Source organism: Cetorhinus maximus, chromosome 6 (assembly GCF_964194155.1).
Source record: "Cetorhinus maximus chromosome 6, sCetMax3.hap1.1, whole genome shotgun sequence".
NCBI lineage: Eukaryota > Metazoa > Chordata > Chondrichthyes > Lamniformes > Cetorhinidae > Cetorhinus > Cetorhinus maximus.
In genome coordinates, this window is record NC_135884.1 from 32,396,776 (window position 1) to 32,416,023 (window position 19,248).

Here is a 19,248-nt window from a genome sequence, read left to right on the forward strand (position 1 = left end):
TGGAGGAGTACCCTGTCTGAACAGCCATACAATAACCACAATACTACACACAAAAAAAACATAAGTTATTTTGTAGGTACAGTATACATTGGAGATTTGCACTTTATTGGAATGGTTTACAATTAGAAATACTTCAGTGCTTCAAGCTGCATGTACTGATGAAGCTGAACTTTTCTTGTTAAAAACCAAAATAACCAGCTGTTTAGTACAACAACCTATAACAAGATTGTAGGAAGCACATTATTGTTTGTGATTCCTCTGTGTTTGAATGGCAACCAAAACGTGCAAACAAATTAATATAAAGAAAATTTTGGTTGCACAGGCGTGACAGAGATTAGACAAGATATGTGGCAGTTGTAAACTGAGAACATGGAAAAGACTATATGAAACAGTCCAAAGTCTGAAAGCCAGGAGACAGTAAGGGGTGAAACTTGACTACAGGCAACACAAGGTCAACTTGGAGCAGCCACCAACCAATGACCGGAATCAATAGTGGAGAGTGGTTAGATCAAATAAACAGTTGACAGGAGGAGAATAATAGCTGACACATTTGTGGAAGGTTATCTAGTGGGTTGAGGGAATTAAGGAGGACAAGAGTCAGTAAAGGATGATTCTGAGGTCCACTGGAGAGGTATGGTGGTCTCAGTTACTCAGAGTTCCCTCCAGCAGTGTAAAGCAGTAGGAGTGAAATCTACAGACTAGGGGCCACAAAGGTCATGGAGTCAGGGTAAGGTAAAATGTAAATCTGCAGGTAAAACTTAAATCCAAGGGTCAAGTCCAAGGAACAATGAGAAGCGTGCAAAATCGGAAGCAGTAGTATCAGCACGTGAATCAGTATAGCCAAAATTGATGGAGAGGTGCAGGAGACATAGCACAAAGCAGATTAAGCGGCCATGGAATAGTGACTGATACTGGAATTGTTTTTGCCCTGTCAGTATGAAGGGACCAACAGCCACAGCAGGATGGGTGCCAGCAGAAGTCAGAAGAACAGGAGTAGGCCATTCAGTTCCTCAAGCGAGTTTTGCTATTAAATAAATTTACAGCTGAAGTATACCCTCAACTCCATTTATTCACCTATTATCTATATTGCTTAAGCCAGCTGTAAGTGCAAAGTTTCAGTGGTGGAGCAGAACCTCAGCCTGCAAAAACAAATAGAAGCAGGTCATATAGTTGAAATGAAGAAAGGGGATTTCCCACCGAGAAGCCCATTATCCCAACACTGAGGAAATTAGAAAAAAACCAGTGTCAGAATACTTGGCACAAAGCCTTCTGATCAACTAAGTGAAAATAAACAGAAAAAAAGCAAGGTGACAGCTTGGAAAGAATCTGAACTGGTGCTACAATTCTTATAGGGCTCTTTAAATGCACTTTCATAGAGCACACTTTAGGAGCCAGGATACTTATTTTTATGGGCTGGTAGACAACAGAGGGCTATATCAGTGGAAACATTGAGAAATTGTGTGGACTTCTAAATGACAGAATTAGAGTCCAATTTTAATCTAATGAACTGTAAAGTAGGGTATACTTCTGCTGCCAGCCAGAAAACTAATTGGGTGCTATAAATGGATGGAAATTTGGCATTATGGAACTCCACCAATTTTTTGATCAATTGCACCCAATTTACATCCATTAATCAGGTGTAACCAATTCAAAACTACTTTAATAGTTCCCCAGGAACTGTCTTAACACCGTTGTTAAACATACACTTAGTAAACTTTTTTTCTAAATAATTGCTGGGTAAGTTCTGGGGAAAAAAGGTACAAGTGTAAGATACTATATACACTATTTATTTAGCATGATCACGTACGATGGACTGCATTAAAAGCTAGTTAACAAATCAGGGGATTTTATGAAACGTAAAATGAAGAAAGTGATATTTGACTAGATGAACAACACAACTCACTCCAGAAAAGGGCTTACGCTGGAAATGCTATAAATTGTTCTATTTGTGGAGTATATAAACATTTGTGAGGTGGTTTTATTTCATATCCATTGAGGGTTTTTTTCAAACTGGATTAGATGGCACAGCAAACAGGGTCTTGCGATTGAATGGCACCATCTGAACTGCAGCGTCAGCTTGGTTCAGTTGGTAGAACCCTTACCTCTGATGTAGAAGGTTGTGGCTTGAGATCCCATTCCAGGTTTTCAGGAACTCAGCACATAATCTAAGCTGATCTTTAAGAGCTGCACTAAGGAAGTGCTATGTTGCAAGTGTTATGAATGTGAAATTTTATATGATGATTATGTTTTGGGACTCTCTTTAATTTAAGGTAAAGTGGGGTAGTGAAGAGAGTCATATGATCTGTTCAGAGTTCTGCCTGACAACAAGTCTGGGTGGCTCAGTTACCATGCGGACGGGAAGACAGGGGATGGGGCAAGTCAAGAGTTACTAAGAGCAAGCTGCAAAATGTTCACACCTGAAACAAAGGCAAGAGCAACTGAGGCTGACCGTGGGCAGACTTTCTGTCCCCGACATTTTGAAAAGAATGATAAAGTGAGAGAGTGAGTTGGGGGGGTCCCAGAGACAAAAGGCTACAGCTAGTGTGGTCAGCAGAGAGGAGTATGCTGCTTTTCTGTGAACTCTTAAGCAGAATCGGGATGGAAGATGTCCCTGGTCAAAGAGCCATATACTGTGGTAATCTAAGGAATTTAGAAGATTCATCCTGGTACGGTGGTGGTTTGGGGGTGGGGTCGCAGAGAGGGAGCAGGGAGGTGGTGGAGGGAAGAATCGCCAGATTGGGCCTTACTGCTGATATTTGGTTTGGGACTTTTCGGGACACTGAGAGAAGCGCCTTTTGACAGTCACTCAATGTTATCACTTAGCAAAATGGGGAGAGGGCTACTCGTTGGAAGCTGGGAACAATGTTGGACTGATTACTGTGAAAACTGCAATTCTGTGGAGCGCAGGCAGTTAAGTGTGATGTGGAGTTATTGGTCAAGTTAAAAAGTTACAGAGAGGAAATATTTTCCATAGTTCAGTGTATTAGTTGCATACTAAGTAGTGTTTGATTTACCTGATTTTAGTTCATTTGTTACAGTAAAAGTTTTAAAACTTAATGTTGTTGTGTGATCGTTTAAGTTGATGACTGGGAATTCGAATCTCTTTAAAAGTTATCGGTCTCTACTGTGATTGTAAGACAAGATGAAATGTTAAACCCTGCCTCTGGCTGCTTGATATGAAAAATCCTGTGGGCAATATTTAAAGAATGGCAAGGAGTTCTCTGGCCAGCAGATCACTCTTCAACCAACACCATCAAAATAAACACAGAATAACAGGTAATTATCTCACTACTGTTTGAGTGATTCCATTGTGTCACAATTACCTAGTGGCTAGAAATCAAAAATGGTTTCTTTGAAGCCTTGACATATTTCTCAGAGATATAATGAGATGGTACATACAATGCCTGATACAAAAGCAAAATAATGTTCCAGGTTGATGACCTTTCATCAGAACCTGTAATACTATATATGTATTTCTCTCCCCCACCGATGTAGCCAGCCATGCTGTGTACTGTATTTCTGGCATTTTCTCTTTTTATTCCAGTCTACTGCTTAAGTAATTTTGCACTCAAAACAAAATTAGCCATTCGCTTAAATTAAGCAACATATATAACTAGAAAAGTCTCACAAGGCCATGAAATGGATAGCCATTCAATTATAAGCTTATCCCATTATATGAAACTAACAGTAGCAAGTAAAAAAGTGGGAATTCAATGTTGGAAAAAATTGAAACAACAGAAAATTGCTAATTAGTTAACTTTAAACGAAGAGTAGATTGTAAATAAATGCATGCCTGTCCATTTGTCTATCTATCTCAGTGACATCAAGATTTATTTCACTGGGCAGAATTTTCTGAATTTTCGGGGGGGGTTGTGCAGGCGCGTTTGTGGGCGGGCGGTTTCCTGATCGGCGCCCTCGGTCGGGGACACGCCACCATTTTACGTGGGCGGGCCAATTAAGGCCTGCCCAGTGTAACGTCCGTCATGAAGTGCTGCCTACTAAAATTGGAACGATACAGAGAAGATTAGCATGACCCCTGCGCAAGGATGACACGCAAATTCGTGAAGCGTTCCATATAAAAAAAAAATGAAGTGCTGCCTGGCTCTCTGTGTCTGGCCGCCATGGGTCATCAGCAGCTTTAGTGGTCCCAATCTAGGAAATTCGGCCAGGGCTCCCGCTCATGCCGAGTCTGTGCAAACCGACACGGCCTGATCCGGAAATATGGCCTCAACACGTGCCGCCAGTGCTGACAATACGCTAAAGATATCGGCTTCGTCAAGCTGGACTAAATTACAAAAGGAGCAAGAATGCATTCCAATGTAGTGTGAAATGGAAACACAGCATGTGTTGAACAACTTTCTACTGTCTTCACCGGGAAGAAGCAAACTTGTGATGCTCCATTTTTGTAAATAAAATCAAATTGTCCTTTGAAAAAAAAAATGAAGTGCTGCCTGTGTGGGTGGGGTGGGGGGAATCCCCTGAGCAGGTCTGTGCACTGTTTCGCGCATGCTGGGACATGTCAATTACTTGAATGTTAAAACTTAATAAACATTTTTAAAACCCTCATGAAACCTCATCCCGCCCGTGCTTGAGGTTTCATGTTTTTTCGGAAGCCCGCCTGGGCTCCTGGTCTGCCCGCCAACCGTATGGTTGGATGGGCAGCCCTGACAATGACTTCAATTAGGTAATTAACAGGCCTTAATAGGGTTTTGACAGTTCGGCGGGCACGCAGCCGATTCAGCTGTGCACCTGCTGAACTGAAAATCTAAATGATGTGGGTGATGTCGGGAAACACGCCCGACGTCACCCTGCGTCATTTTACGTGTCGGCGTGCAGGTCCCGCCCCTGCATGCCAACCGGGAAATTCTGCCCACTATGTTATAAAGGGACACTAAGGCAAGTGTAAGTCTGAACTGATGAGACACTCCTGCAAGCTAGTTCACTGTCACCAAAAATCCCATTCCTGCCTTTGTCACTTCCAGGTTGATTACTTCAGTGCACTCTTAATCTTGCCACTCAACACCCGCCACAAATTTTAACTTATTCAAAACTGTGCTCCCCATATTCTCTTCTGCACCATGTATTACATGGTCATTTCACTCACGCGCATTGACCTACATGTGTTCCTAGATCCCACTTAAATTCAAAATTATCTTATGTTTAAATCAGTCCACAGTGTTGCCCATGCATATCACTGTAACCTCCCTGGTCCTCGAATATTTTCCCTGAATCTCTGTTCCTCTGATCCTCCCATCCTCTTAAGCTTTGTTTTGCCTTGTGTCATGACCATTGATCATAGCCCCGAATTACTTTTGGACATATTGACATTTGGACATAAGTAAGACATTTGTTTTTTTAAAAAAGGCCTGCAAGCAAAAGCTGACTGAGACTGTAAAGTAACCACTTGCTGGAAAATTCCTATGTGGATTACACGTGACCAACTAGTCCAGAGAGAATGGAATGTCGCACCTAAAAAGGTGTCAAGGCCTCCTTGAGACAGAGAAACTTCAAAGGAAGAGATGCAATGCAAAAAAAATGATTACCATCACAGCAGGAACCATCACTTGTTGAGTTATATCCCAGACTGTGGACATGATTCGAGTTGATAGAAAGCAGTTTCTGGCAAAAGATGTTTGTTTTTCCCTTCCAGGAATACAAAAGAAAAGGGATTAAAAGCTAACTTTAACCCTGGTTTCTGTGTGCTAGTCTGGTGTTTTGTTCTGGTGCTATTGTGTGCTATGAAGGTCACAGCTGAAGAACATCAACTGGCATCCCTGCAGCTGCAGGTTAAATCTCTCCTCTCTCTGATTACTGTAAGCAAGTCACAAGTTATCAAAACCACAGTTGAAAAGGAAACAGGACAACTCCATTCAACTAACCTGCAGAACCAAGAATCTCCAAACCAACTGCTCTACTGCCAAAGCCAGCTCTACCAGAATCACTCAACTTAACGGTCACAACGTTTCGCCATCTACTCCTCGCAGTCAAGCCAAAGACTGATCCGTATATTTTTTTTTCACTTATATTTTTGGGCTCAATTTCTCATTTCTAATCTGTGTGCATGTGTGTTGCATTTTTATTATTTTTTAGAACATTTTAGTAACTAATAAACTCACCCTCTTTGACTCAAGAAAGCCTGGTTAAATTGGCTCCTTCTAAAACATAAATACATTTGGACTGGGAAAAGATATCAATGAGGGAAGGGATCCTTTTTAAATTAACCTGTTGCGACCAACTGAGGGGATTGATAAAAGAAAGGGAGCCAGTTCACCCTCCTCACCCGGGAAGCATAACAATTTGGGATATCTCATCCAGGATCACAACAAATTGGGGGGAACCTTGCCCCGGGGTTCGGTCGTAACACCCAACACTAACAATCGTGTCCTCATTGTGTAAGTGGGTGAGGAGGTAGGATAGCAGGTGGGTGGTTAAGGGTGGGTCTGGAGGGTAGTCAGGTTGTCATGGGCTGTAGTTCTGGTGTGGTGGGGGGGGGGGGGGGGGGGGGGGGGGGCGACAGTTCCATAATATACTAATCCAGAAGTTAGAACTGGTTTTAATCATTCTAACCTTTCCTGGGTAACTATTCTGGTAACTAAGTCGGAATCATCCAAAGTGTCCGACTCTAATTCAGAGTTTCAGTGGGTTCCAGACACAGGGTAATTGCCCAACGGAAGTTGAAATTTCTGTTTCTGTGTCTGTGTGTTGGGACTTCCAAAGGATCTCCTCGCACATCTTCCAGGGCACCTCTGGGTTATGACCGCCCAGAGACTGGAAGATCTGGGCCAATTTGTTGTTGTAGTCTATTTGATTTTCTTCAGGCAATTTTTTTCAGTCTTTTATAAGTCTTAGTTCACAGGAAACCAGAAGAATCTGCAAAATCCTCCCAAATTATTTTTTTTAAAGATCTCCATGAATGCTGTGAACATAAAGGGAGGTTTGTGATGTAAAATAAAACATTTAATCATGGCATCATTCCACCAGCAAGCACTTCTGGGTTAGGTATAGCACAATTACATGTAGCATGAAACCCTCACTACTAAAAAGTATTTGCACTTATATTATGTGTTATGTTAAAATTCTTCAAAGTACTTCACAAAATTCATTCCTTTTTGAACAGCAATGACTTGGATCCAGAAAAGTCATGCACATAAATTAGGCAAATACTTCTCTTGTACTGCTAGTTGAGTGACACTTTCCATTATATTCATCATGTTACGTACAAGTGAGATTGTCAATTTACTGCTAAATCAGAGGTGTTGTGATGCTGCAGACTGATGTCCATTGGGGCAATTGGATTAAGACTGTCATTTCACATAGGACCTATACAGCCCAGAGATGGTGGAATGCTTAAACGATTTGAATGTAGCGAAAGCTCACTATCTAACTTACTGCCTAATTTAGCCCAAAACAATAACTCTGTAATCCCATCCAGGAAAAGAGGAGATCGTCCTTTCCCAAGAGATCGTCCTAGCATGAGCTCCTCCGTGCTAATCTTTTCAGCTGAAGACCTGCAATGGTCTTTGGAGCCCAAGGCTTCCAGGTCTTAAATGACATGAGGCTTGCATCCATTTGCTGCTTCATTCTAAAAATTCAGCTGATAGTGGTAGTTTGGTCAAGTGTATCAATCTGCTTTCTGGCATTATTGTGTTGTAGTTTGCTGAGGCAGCTAGCTGACTTGCCCTTTTGTACTAGCTTTTAGTTTAGCTTCATCTTATAGTTTGGTTGAGTATTTTTTTTGGAAAGGTTTGCTACATCCTTCCTACCCAAGGTACAAAATTTTTGGTTGGAATCCTTACATATTGTGTGAAAAAAAACTGATACAGTAATTTGTACTTAACCTACCGAGTACCATCCAACATAATTGGAACTTGAAGCTATTAAAGAGTTATCCATTTGTCTGTAGCGGTTCTGATTAATTCTACCAAGTATGGTTCTGAAGTACTCCTGTACACATTCTGGGCTTTGACAAAAGAGAAGTGCTTGGTCCAATATCTTTGTTATAAGGGGTGCACTGTATTCTGCCCATTCTCTGGTAAACCACAATCAAAAGCAAATAAGTCAATCTCAAGTTTGTGTGCCATGTTTAGATATCAACAAACCTTGTGCACATAAAGAAATATATTAAATGTCTGAGAGTAAAGTCTAGTTTCTCACTGGTTATTGCACAATGGAACAAAATTGCCACTGACAGACAAACAGAACTGAGAAAGTGCAACATGCAGCTCGATACATTCGATCTAGAGTCACAATTAAGTTAAATTCTTAAAAGAAAAGGCACAAAACAGCTCTTGCTATGCAGAATAGACTCAAAATTAAGCAGAGTTTAAATGTTTGAGCTGCGAATTTATGAGATTATTTACATTATTGTACATGCTATTATCTTAATTGGGCCTGTTGTAATTTGAATTATAAAGATAAATTCAAAGCAATTAAATAAAACATTTAAGTAATTTCAAAATGAAACTGCTAGATTAAACAGCCTCCACTTTCTGATTTAAGGGGTTTTCTTTAACATCTGGCAAGCTGAAAATTGTTCTAATGGTTTATCACCATTGGGCCACTTATTCTGGAAAATCTGTTCTCCATAATAAGTTAGTCTACATTTTACTTGCAACTGTTTCACTACCTGGATAATTATAGCGGTAATAAGACACACTGATTTTCCTATCACATATCAGATGTACAAATCAAGTTTTCTCTTCGGTTGAAACATCAACATAAGCTCTCTGGGACAGCTTTAACACCTCTCACTCAGACCATTATTAGGAGGTGCAAGGCTCGAGTCTCTGACAGGGGGAAAAAATTAGAACCAGTCCTGCCTTATGGAAGCACATTTTTTACCATCTAATGGCAATTAAGAATGGTAGTAGTCCAACCGGGAAATCTGCATCTCTGCCACCTTATGCCCAACTTCACAACAGTGGAATATTTTGTTTTCTTTTGGGAGTGATGCTCTGTTCACTAAAGCTGAATCTCTAGTTATTTGATTATGGGGTGCGGCAATGTTGTTGTACAGAAATCCATGATTCAGACTCTTTCCCCTTTGTGAAAGACGACTGCATGGAAACAAACAAAATTTTTGGTTGACAGAGAACAATGGATTAAAAGATCATAGATGTAGCTTCCTTGACATCTCAATAGCTGAAGCCACTAAATGGTGGTCTGCTGATAGGGGTCAGGAATGTCTCAGGAATGTCTCAGGGTTCATCCATGTTATTAATTGAGCCAGCCAGGGTAAAATAGGCTGTGTTTCTGATATATGAAGAAAATTACAGAAAGGATTCCTACTCCTGCTTGATATTCATTAAATATCTGTTGGAAGTGCAAATACATGTACAGGGCAAGGCATGCATAATGCCTCCAAGGTTGCACAGCTTGTTGGCGTAACCATGAAGAATGGACATCAGTAAGATTGTCGAGAGCTACTGCCACTTGCAGAATTATATTCCAGCATGATAGGACAAGAGAAAGGAAAACAAAAAGCTACAGATAACAATACATTTATAAAGGGCTAGTTTTGTCATACACTTCTAATCAGAGACAGAAAGAGTGGAAAACTATTTACCATTAAGGAAATGCTAGGTCAATAAATATTATCAAGGCCTCTTTGGACCCTTGCTAAAAAGTCTATTTTCAATTTTGAGCTCATGTTACAAGTCAGGCTCGCACCTTTTTTTCTCCAAGGAAATTATCTTCAATCAACACATTCAATCTGCTCTTGAAACTACAAAGCTGTCATTTGTCAATGCTACATTTGGTCTAAAGCCGAAGGCTACTAAATTCTCTTCAAGGGCTGAGTTAACATGAGTCTTTGCAGTCTCTTTTCACCTCCCCAAAAACTACATTCCATAAAACTAAAGCCAAGGATGGCTGCACACTCATTCTGAAATCCAGCTACTGTAGGTGAGGTTTAACCCTTTCACCATCACAACCCAAGATTTATTGAAATATGTAGAAAAAGTGTCTGTTTTTTTCCACTCAATTTTTCCCTTAAATAATTATTTCACACGTGCATGAGAAAAAGTCATGAACTTAAGAAAAAACAACACTCTTGACAACTACAAGAAGAAAATATTAACTTGCAAATTCTTGTTGCATAATGCCTGGTCAATAAAAGGATTAATTGCAAACAGAAAAGAATGGTGACCTATTTGAATTGATTTAATGAAAATGTGGCTATCAGTTTAAATTCTTAATGGAAAAAATACAACATAGATTGCTTAGCTTTTGAGTACTTAATAAACTAATTTACTATGGTATTCATTACACCGATATCTCTACTAAATCAGACAGGAAATTATCACACCGCTGATTCAAAAGCAACTATTCCAAATTTATTTCTGGCTTTGCAGGTAGCTCCATTTTTCTGAACAGTGGGTAAGGAAACAATTATTCAGCATCAAAATAAAAAATGCTTTTCAAAGTATGCATCAAATGGCAACCCATCATTTTTCACAGTTTTGTATTAGTGAAATAGTTTCAGAAAATTGATATTTATTCCTATTGCATGAAATAATTGAAGTTTGTTCAATCTTATGACACCGCAAAGAAACAAATTCACAAATACGTAATTGTAGAATGCAGACACTACAAGAACTAATTTCCTGTCTCCTGACACCAAAAGCATATGCACACAAAGAATATTTTACTGAGAAGAGACAGGCATGTTTATTTTATAGCATGTAACGAGAAAGCATAATATGTAAAACCCACTCTATTAGGTATGTGTAGAAATAGTACAATTTCTGTCTATGAGTTAAGGAGTACATGTTCAAAATTAATTGCAGGAATGTCAACCCCTCCTACTACCTATTTTTCACAATTGTAATGAAATGGAAAATTTCTGGTCTTATCATAAAACAAATAATGAAACTTCAAGAATGACAGATTTAATATTTGAGCTATCTTTCCTCCCTTGGTGGGTGAGTATGAGGCATGCAGGGGTACCTCTGTAGCTTATAATTCCCACAATAGTGCAAAGGTTACCATGTATAAAACCACAGGGCATACACAACAAAAAAAATCAATTTTGTTCCCCAATTATTGCCTATTTTTGAAATCCTCACAAGTGTTGGTTTAATTCACAAGCTCCACAATAACACAGGAAGTTTTGTGTTAAACTTGGAATTAAACGCAAACAGGCTTTACCTTTAAACAATGCTCGGTTGGAGCTCTGTCTAGATCATTCAGCTCTTGACTTCATTGCAGCCTTGGCTCAAACAAAGAAACAGGTGAATTTGAGAGGGGAGGTGAAAGTGACAGCCCTGGACATCAAGGCAGCATTTGACCCAGTGTGGTATCAAGGAACCCTTGTAAAATTTAAGTCAATGGGAATCGGGGGAAAGGCTCTATACCGGTTGAAGGGTGGTTATGTTTGTTAATGGGCAATTATCTCAACCCCTGGACATTGATGCAGGACTTCCTCAGAGCAGTGTCCTAGGGCCAACCATCTTCAGCTGCTTCTTCAATGAACTCCTTTCCATCATAAAAAATAGGAGCAAGTGGTAAGCCATTTGGCCCATTAAGCCTGCTCCAACATTCGTAAGATCATGAATTGATCATATACCTCAACTCCACCTTCCCACAAGGTTAAACTGGGGTGTTTGCTGATGACTGCACAAAAGTTAGTTTCATTTGCAACTTCAGATTATGAAGCAGTCTGTGCAGCAAGACCAGGACAACATTCAGGCTTGCACGGATAAGTGGCAAGTCACATGCACACCACACATGCGCCAGGCAATGATCATCTCCAGCAAGATAGAGAGATATTGTAACCAACACCCTGCAATCTCCTTGACATTCAACAGCAAAACCATTGTTGAATCCATCATCAACATCCTGGGGGTCATCATGACCAGAGTTTAAGGGGACCAGCCACATAAATACTGTAGCTACAAGAGCAGGTCAGAGGCTGGGTATTCAACAATGAGCAACTCACCACTGGACATCCCAAAGGCCTTCCACCATCTTCAAAGCATAAGTCAGGATTGTGATGGAATACTCCCCACTTGCCTGGAGGAGTACAGCTCCAACAGCACTCAAGCTCAACACCATCCAGGACACTTGATTGGCACCCAACCACATGTGACTGACACGTTCACTCCCTCCACCAGAAACTCACTTAGGTTTCTTCAGCAGAACCCCACAAACCCACAATCTCTATCACCTAGAAGGACAGGGCAGCAGGCAAATGGGAACACCACCACTTCCAAGTTCCTCTCCAAGTCATGCATCATCTTGACTTGGAAATATACATGTTCCTTTATCGTCACTAGGTCAAAATCCTGGAACTCTGTCCCAACCAGCAGTGTGGGGAGAACCTTAACCACACAGGAATTTGGCAGTTCAAGGTGGCGGCTCACCACTGTTTTTTTCCAAGAGCAATTCAGCATAGGCGATAAATGCTGGCCTTGCCAGCAACGCCCAAATTCCATGAATGAATAAAAAAAAAAATCGAATGAATCTCTCGATACAAAATAAATAGATCATTTCATATACGCAGACCATATAAACTTACTTATAAAAGTCTGGAAAGTGAGCAACCTTCACTACAAGTTGCTGTAACTATACTGTAAAGTGTTGTACATTATCACTTGATTAATGCCATAATTTATTCATTTAACTAGATTAAATGATTCATGCTCTAAATCTTATGAAAGCTTGTTTACTTGTAAAAGTAATAGGCTAAATATCGGAAAAATTATAATATTCAGCAAGCAGTTGTCAGTTAGTCTTTCTAGTTTATTTTATTACTGCAGTCTAAAAAAATGTGTTGGAACCAAGTAGTACAACACTTATCAAACACTAGCTAGACAGGGAATGGCACAAAAGTGAAGATAGCAGAAGGTACTGACCTGGAAGCCAAGCTGGTTGAAGCAAGGAAGATAGGAGGTTGGAGTATAGACAGAAGATATCAGAGAAAGTTGAGAATAATGTAGGAAAAGATTAGTTTAGGGTTACTCAACATAATTATGCAAACATAAGCAACTAAGAAGCATTCAAATATTCTAAAGGACCTGGCAAAGTCAATATAACCAAACAGGTCAGATTAAGTTCAGAAATTTAGAGCAACTTTTACAATAGTCACTAAGATTTTGATAAATATTTGGTCATTGAAAATATCCAGATGCTTGATAACTGATCAGTACAATAATATCTAACATGCTTTTCAAATTAAACAACACAAAATTCTATAACTTAAGGCATGAAAATTTTCCACAGCTGTCATATATGCACATTCTTTTTTTTTTTTTACACACTATTTTATGTAAAGTAAATGTTGCAAAGAGCCATGGAGGTAACAGATTTTTAAAAATTACTGACCCCCATACTCTATGCTCATTCCTCTGATTTATGTTTATTGTACAGCAAAAATAAGGGTGGAAGTTGTGACAGATGAGGGTCATCCAGTCTCTGGTTCTTCCCACAGCGGTTAGGAGAGTAACAAAGATAAAGTGGTTGAATGTTTGACTCAATTTAACTTGCTCAGTGTGTTTTTTTTTTAAAAAAAAAATTATTTAGGATTTTTTTGTTGGCCTTCATTTTTTTTTTTCCTAACAGGAAAGGACGATAGTAAGTAGTTGCATCATTTTAAAAATATATTTTAAAAATATATTGTTTTACATAATTGCCGGGGCAGAAATATTTACTATGGTACAATCGATAATGCGTAATTGTAAACTAAGCTGTCAGGTGACCAACTCTTTAATGTGGCCATTTGTTTAATGTCCTGAAAATATATACAATCTGGTCAAGTGTTTGCAATGACCAATATTAAAGAAAGGACTGGTGTAGGTTCATTCTATCAGTATGGAACGAATTGCTCACTTGGCAGATGAACAGCAAAAGATTGCAGTGCAAACTTTCAGTGTTTTACAACTGGCTTTACTGAACCAGGACTGCAGAGATATATTTATATTTATGCCACTGATCCATGTGGTCATGAAACAAACAAATACAGAAGCAAAAAAAAGCTTTTTAAACAAAAAATCAAGCTCAGTAAGAATTAAAAAAATCAATGCAATGTCTCATTTTGATTAGCAATATCTAACAGGTCAAAGTTTAAACCCTCCACAGGTTATTTTCCGACTGACTGTTCCATGAAGCAAATTTCCCAATACACAGTTAACTCACATTCATGAGATTTCAAAATGCCACTATGAAAAGTTTTTTTTAAAAAAAGGAAACAAAACTATCTTCTCTATGTCCCTGAAAGTCTTAATTCTAGTTGGAAAGGGTTAATCGTTTGAGCTGGTTGCTGTTGGTACTGCTCTGTAATCAGTTATGTGAAGCATAACTTAAAAAGGGGGTAGACAGGATCTGCCAATTCACCCTTCCCCCTCCTAAGATAAAATTCCATGCTTCTGTATGGTGCCCCATCCAGCAGCCAAGTTGAGAATGTAAACTTCAATCAAACAGTGCAAAGATGTATTTTTTCCTCCTTTCCCCTCCTGAAGACATTGACTCTTTGCTGCGATAAACTTCAATTGGTAATTAATTTAATTGGTCCTTTCTCACGTGCGCCTGCCAGGAAACTATTCAACCACAGGACAATCCAAGCCGAGCCTGTCCTTACCTATCATTCATATCTGTGGGCACGTGCACACTTCCAGTAGTGTGACTAAGTGGCAGCCTAGTAGAACAACACTTTGCCAGCCAATCCCAGCTCGCTTCCATCACTAGCCCTCTGCCTTTCTAACCTCTTGCTGCCATCTGAGACTTGAATCTGTTTTCAATAAGACCACTGTGACCCTCTGCTGCCTCTCACAGCATTTTCTGAAGAGCCCATCATGGCACCTACAGCTTTCTTGCAAGTAGCAAACCCAACTGCTCCATTCTCTTCTCAGCAACCTCTCTGTCCTATGCACCCTGTTGAGGGGCAAATCTCCTTCCCATCCTGCATATTTCTTCCACTGCTGAGCTCCCTCCACCCATCCTTTCAGCTTTTGCCAGCCCATAGAAAATCACCAAGCCTCTTCACATTTCTCTCCAGAGTGTCTTTTCAGTTGTATTCTACACTACTGCATTAACATCCTGGCTTTGAACCATGAAGTCACCCCCTCGTTGAAGCCTCCCTACTGCCTGTTCCTCCAAAACTGCATGGGTATCGGTTGAGTTTTTATCATCAAATCACACTTTGCTCTCTCTCCCTATTCCAGTGGCACAATTCCTCCAAAATCCTCAATCTCTATCACTCCCTACGAACCCTACCTGAGCTTCTTATCAACATCTCATTTCCTTTCTCAGCCTCTGCACTATTATTTCTCGTCTTTAAAGATTGGAGTCTCCATCTCAACTCATCTTGCCCTCTGCTATGATTTCACAGCTTTCCTATCCTCCCTTAGTCTCTCCCCTCACATACGCTCTTCTACCCACATTCATGGCCATTCCTTGACCTCGCTATCTTAAGTGGACTCTCTACTCCCACCATCTCAATTACATGAGGTTATCTCTGACCACTTCCTTGAATCCCTTACCTACCTCGCTTCAACCCCACTTCCTTCTTCAACCAGAAAAAAGCTTCCCACATATCACTGGCAACCTCACTTGCAAATACCCATGTGTCTTCTTCGACCCCCGCACACTCATCTCCAAGGTGTGAGGAGTTCATGAGCTTCTTTGTGACCAAGATCAAGAATATCTATTCAACTGCCTCTGCCAAATCCTTCTTCCCCATTGCCCATTCCAAGTTTTCCGAGGTTTTTCCTACCAAAGCCCTGAACCAGTATCTTTCACTCATTTCCGCCAACTCCCCTCATGCCTTTACAAATCTCGCCTCATTCATGAGACTCATGTCATGCCCCATTTCAAATGAGCTTCTGATTGCCTTCTGACCACAATATTTGCCAGCATCGTAAATAGTTCCCCCACCACATGCACTGTGCACTACCTTTCAAAACCAGCATCACTCCTTAGCAAAAAATATAACCTGTCAAATCAGTGCCCCATCTGAGATCTATTTTTTTTCTCTCCAAAGTCTTTGAACATGTTAATGTCTCCAAAATCTATGCCCAAGTTTCCTGCAACTATCCGCATGAATTGCTCCAATCAGGCTCCCGTCCCCACTAAAACACCTTGAATCAAAGTTACAAATGACATCCTCTGTGACTATGGCCGCAGTGGGCCATAATTTAAATCTCTTCATGACATCACCCTATCTATATAACCTTTGATATGTCTGCTAGGCTTTATAGGACGGTTATGTTTTAAGCTGTCGCTTTTAAGTTAAGGTAAAACGGAAAATCCTGGAATGGGGGATGGTATGGAGTTGTACTGATCTCTGCTTGAAAGTTTGTGAAAGGGAGGGCGAGAGCGTGTGCATGCGCAAAGCGGGGAACTACAGCTGTGAAAGCAGAAAAGTGGACCTTATGTTCGATTATGCCCTGAAGATTGAGCGAAGCGGACCTGTGTTTGACAGTGAAGACTCACTCTGATGTGGCAGGGAGAAGAGAGCTTGCCGAAATGCCGGGAGGGATTTGGACTAGGATTTGGATCTCTTCAGTAGTTTAGTTTATTAGTTGTCTACTAAGTAAAGTGTAGTCGATGTTGTTGATTTTAGTTTGTTATCGTAAAAATCTTAAAATGATAAATCTTGTCCTATGATCCTTTTCGTCGGTCACTGGGAAATTCACATCTCTTTTTAAAAGTTATCAGTCTCCACAGGGATTGTAACACAGGTCCTTGTTCTACAACCCTCCAAGAACTCGTGTTCCTTAAACTCTGGCCCCTTATGCATTCCTCACTCTTTACCTTCACCATTGGCAGTCATGCCTTGAGTCATCTAGGCCCTAAATTCTGGAATTTTCTTAATGTCTCTGCCTCTCTCTCCTCCTTTAAAACTCATACAGACCAGGTTAGTCACACCTTGTAATACCTCCTTTAACTCAATGCCAATTATTGCCTGGTTACACTTTGGTGAAATATCTTGGGACTTTGTTAATGGAGTACAATATAAATGCAAGTTGTCTTGTTGCTACTTAAGACTTGCTTTCCTCTTGTAACCCACATGCACTCAAACTAGCTAACACTGCACACACCAGGAATTAAACTTTGCCTCCTCTAATCCAAGACATGACCACTTACTGTTGTAAGGAGTTGTGGCATCAAAAGAACTTTCGTAAGTTTTAAATTAAAATTTACAAGAGTACACGTACCTAATTTTGACACATTTGAGACTAAATTAGGTTTAGCCTTATCCCATAAAAACTAGCATGTTGCAACCACATCATGTGGCATATTCACAGTGGCAGGGCTCCAAGATTTGACTCCCATGTTTCTCACATTCTCATCTGAGTTGCAAACTCAAACTCTACCAAATGCACACTAGATGCTTCATCATAGAAATGAATGCTCTTACACTCTTAAATATCTCGTAGTGACTGGAACAGAACAACATTAATAGAGGTCTGATGTGAGAATTTCACCCCCATCTCAGCCCATGGAGATTTATAGGGTTTACTCTCAAAGTAATTTTAAAGGGCAATGTTAATGTCTCTTTGTGCACAGTGCTGTTTTCCTAATCCTAATAAATTCTCTTGATGAAAGAATGAATGAGACAAGGACTTTTTAAAATAGCATTTAAGTTTATTTGCACATGTTTTCAAAATAACTGTTGCAGCGTAGACAAAATGTCACGATTGGTCTTTCAGGTGAGATGATGTAACATGGCGTAGAATAATGGGACTAAGGCTTGAAAATACAATTCATCATCTCCACTAGCAGGCAGATCTCATCACATAGGCAGTTTGATTATAAATGCGGACATAAGGCGTTACAGTAGGAAAAAGTTGACAGGAAATGTGCAGATATAAGACACCCAAACTTTTACACCTGCATGAATTTCCTGTCAGCTGGATCTTATTTCCTATTGTCAATTTTCCTATTATACTTTCGTATATACACAGTTATAATGGAAACTATCTTAGTAAACTTGTCATGATATAATTGTACCTTTTCACTAGTGAAGATGCAACCATGCCTTGTTTTACACAGTTAGTTTCCGAGCCTGCACTATAGAGAAATTCACTGGTGATGTGGTTGTGCCTGTTTCTCCATGTGGTGTAATTTAGATCAAGGGTGAGGTTGCATTTTTCTTTGGCAGTTCAATTTCAAGACAAAACAGATTGTATTGATCTGAAGAAAATTATACATTTGGACACTCATTGCTCCTAATAATATGGCATCCCAAGAGTAGAGGGGACTAAGCAGTCTTATTTCAAACTTTAATGTTGCAGAGAGTGGTATTATTTATTTTCGGCACAGTGGAAAGATGTCTGTCTATCCAGCAGATTATAGTCTTGGGCACTGGCTAGTATTATGTTTGAATTTGAAAACTAAGGTTCAATAACCTGCCAACATTCACTGCCTTGGCCCATGCATGAAGAAAGCCCAATTGGGTACAGTAGTGCAGATAGCCAATGTCCATGTCACCACCTTCAAGAGAAAAGTTTAAAAAAGTCACAGAAAACAGAAAAGTGCCAGAATATCCAGGGATTTTGTTTCCTTAATTAAAAATCTAAAAATAAAACAAAGAAAGAAATAAATGCACTCACTGGTTATCTCACCTCTCCTTTCAAAGGGAAGTGTTAAGAAAATATTGAAACCGCATTTGGTATTTTTACCTTCAAAATGAACATTCTGGTCCAGATTTTGTGGTAAGTCTTGAGTTAGCTATTGATCAAGGTTATTGAACTAATTGGACAGAAATTTCTGCCATCCGACATATGCAGTTAAACGCAGAAACCAGGAACTGGTTGTCCAATTTATGCTGCTTTTCCACAAGCTTTGCTCTGACAGTACCTCACAAAGAGGTTCGGCATCAAAACACATGCAAAGATGTGAAGTTTATTTACTTATTCAAAAAATGGTCACTGAATACACCAAAAAAAGTTAGGGTTTATCCATTAAAGTATAAGTGAATTTTTAGCTCTAAGTCTTAACCACTGCCAAACAATCTCTGGCATTGAAAAGTTACTTTAGATGTGTGGAGTTTTATTCCTTTAGTTGCGAATTATTGTTGGAGATTTGAATAGAAGTTTTTTTTTTAAACTTTGTCTCTTATCTCTCTCCCAATCGCATTTTACTTTCCCCCTCTTAATTTTGATTTCTGTACATGATTTTACATCGGATATTCTAATTTATATTCCCTGGTTTAAGCTCTGCATTCCTGAGTAAGAATTCTTTAATCTGATTGGTCGAAGATACATTTCTGTTGCTTGTCCTACTCACATAGATCTCAGATCCCCTATA

The 19,248-nt window shown here is 39.7% G+C and overlaps 1 protein-coding gene, 1 non-coding gene and 1 pseudogene across 4 annotated transcripts in view; 2 read left to right on the forward strand and 1 right to left on the reverse strand.

Annotated features, from left to right (window-relative positions):
* Positions 1 to 19,248, reverse strand: part of LOC144681687 (ERC protein 2) — an 864,810-nt gene that overhangs the window by 380,061 nt on the left and 465,501 nt on the right. The window lies entirely within an intron of this gene.
* LOC144682361 (U6 spliceosomal RNA) lies at positions 3,974 to 4,081 on the forward strand. The gene has a single exon (XR_013577011.1). It is a non-coding gene; the product is annotated as a U6 spliceosomal RNA (small nuclear RNA).
* On the forward strand, positions 4,122 to 4,440 carry LOC144681310 (small ribosomal subunit protein uS14 pseudogene; annotated as a pseudogene).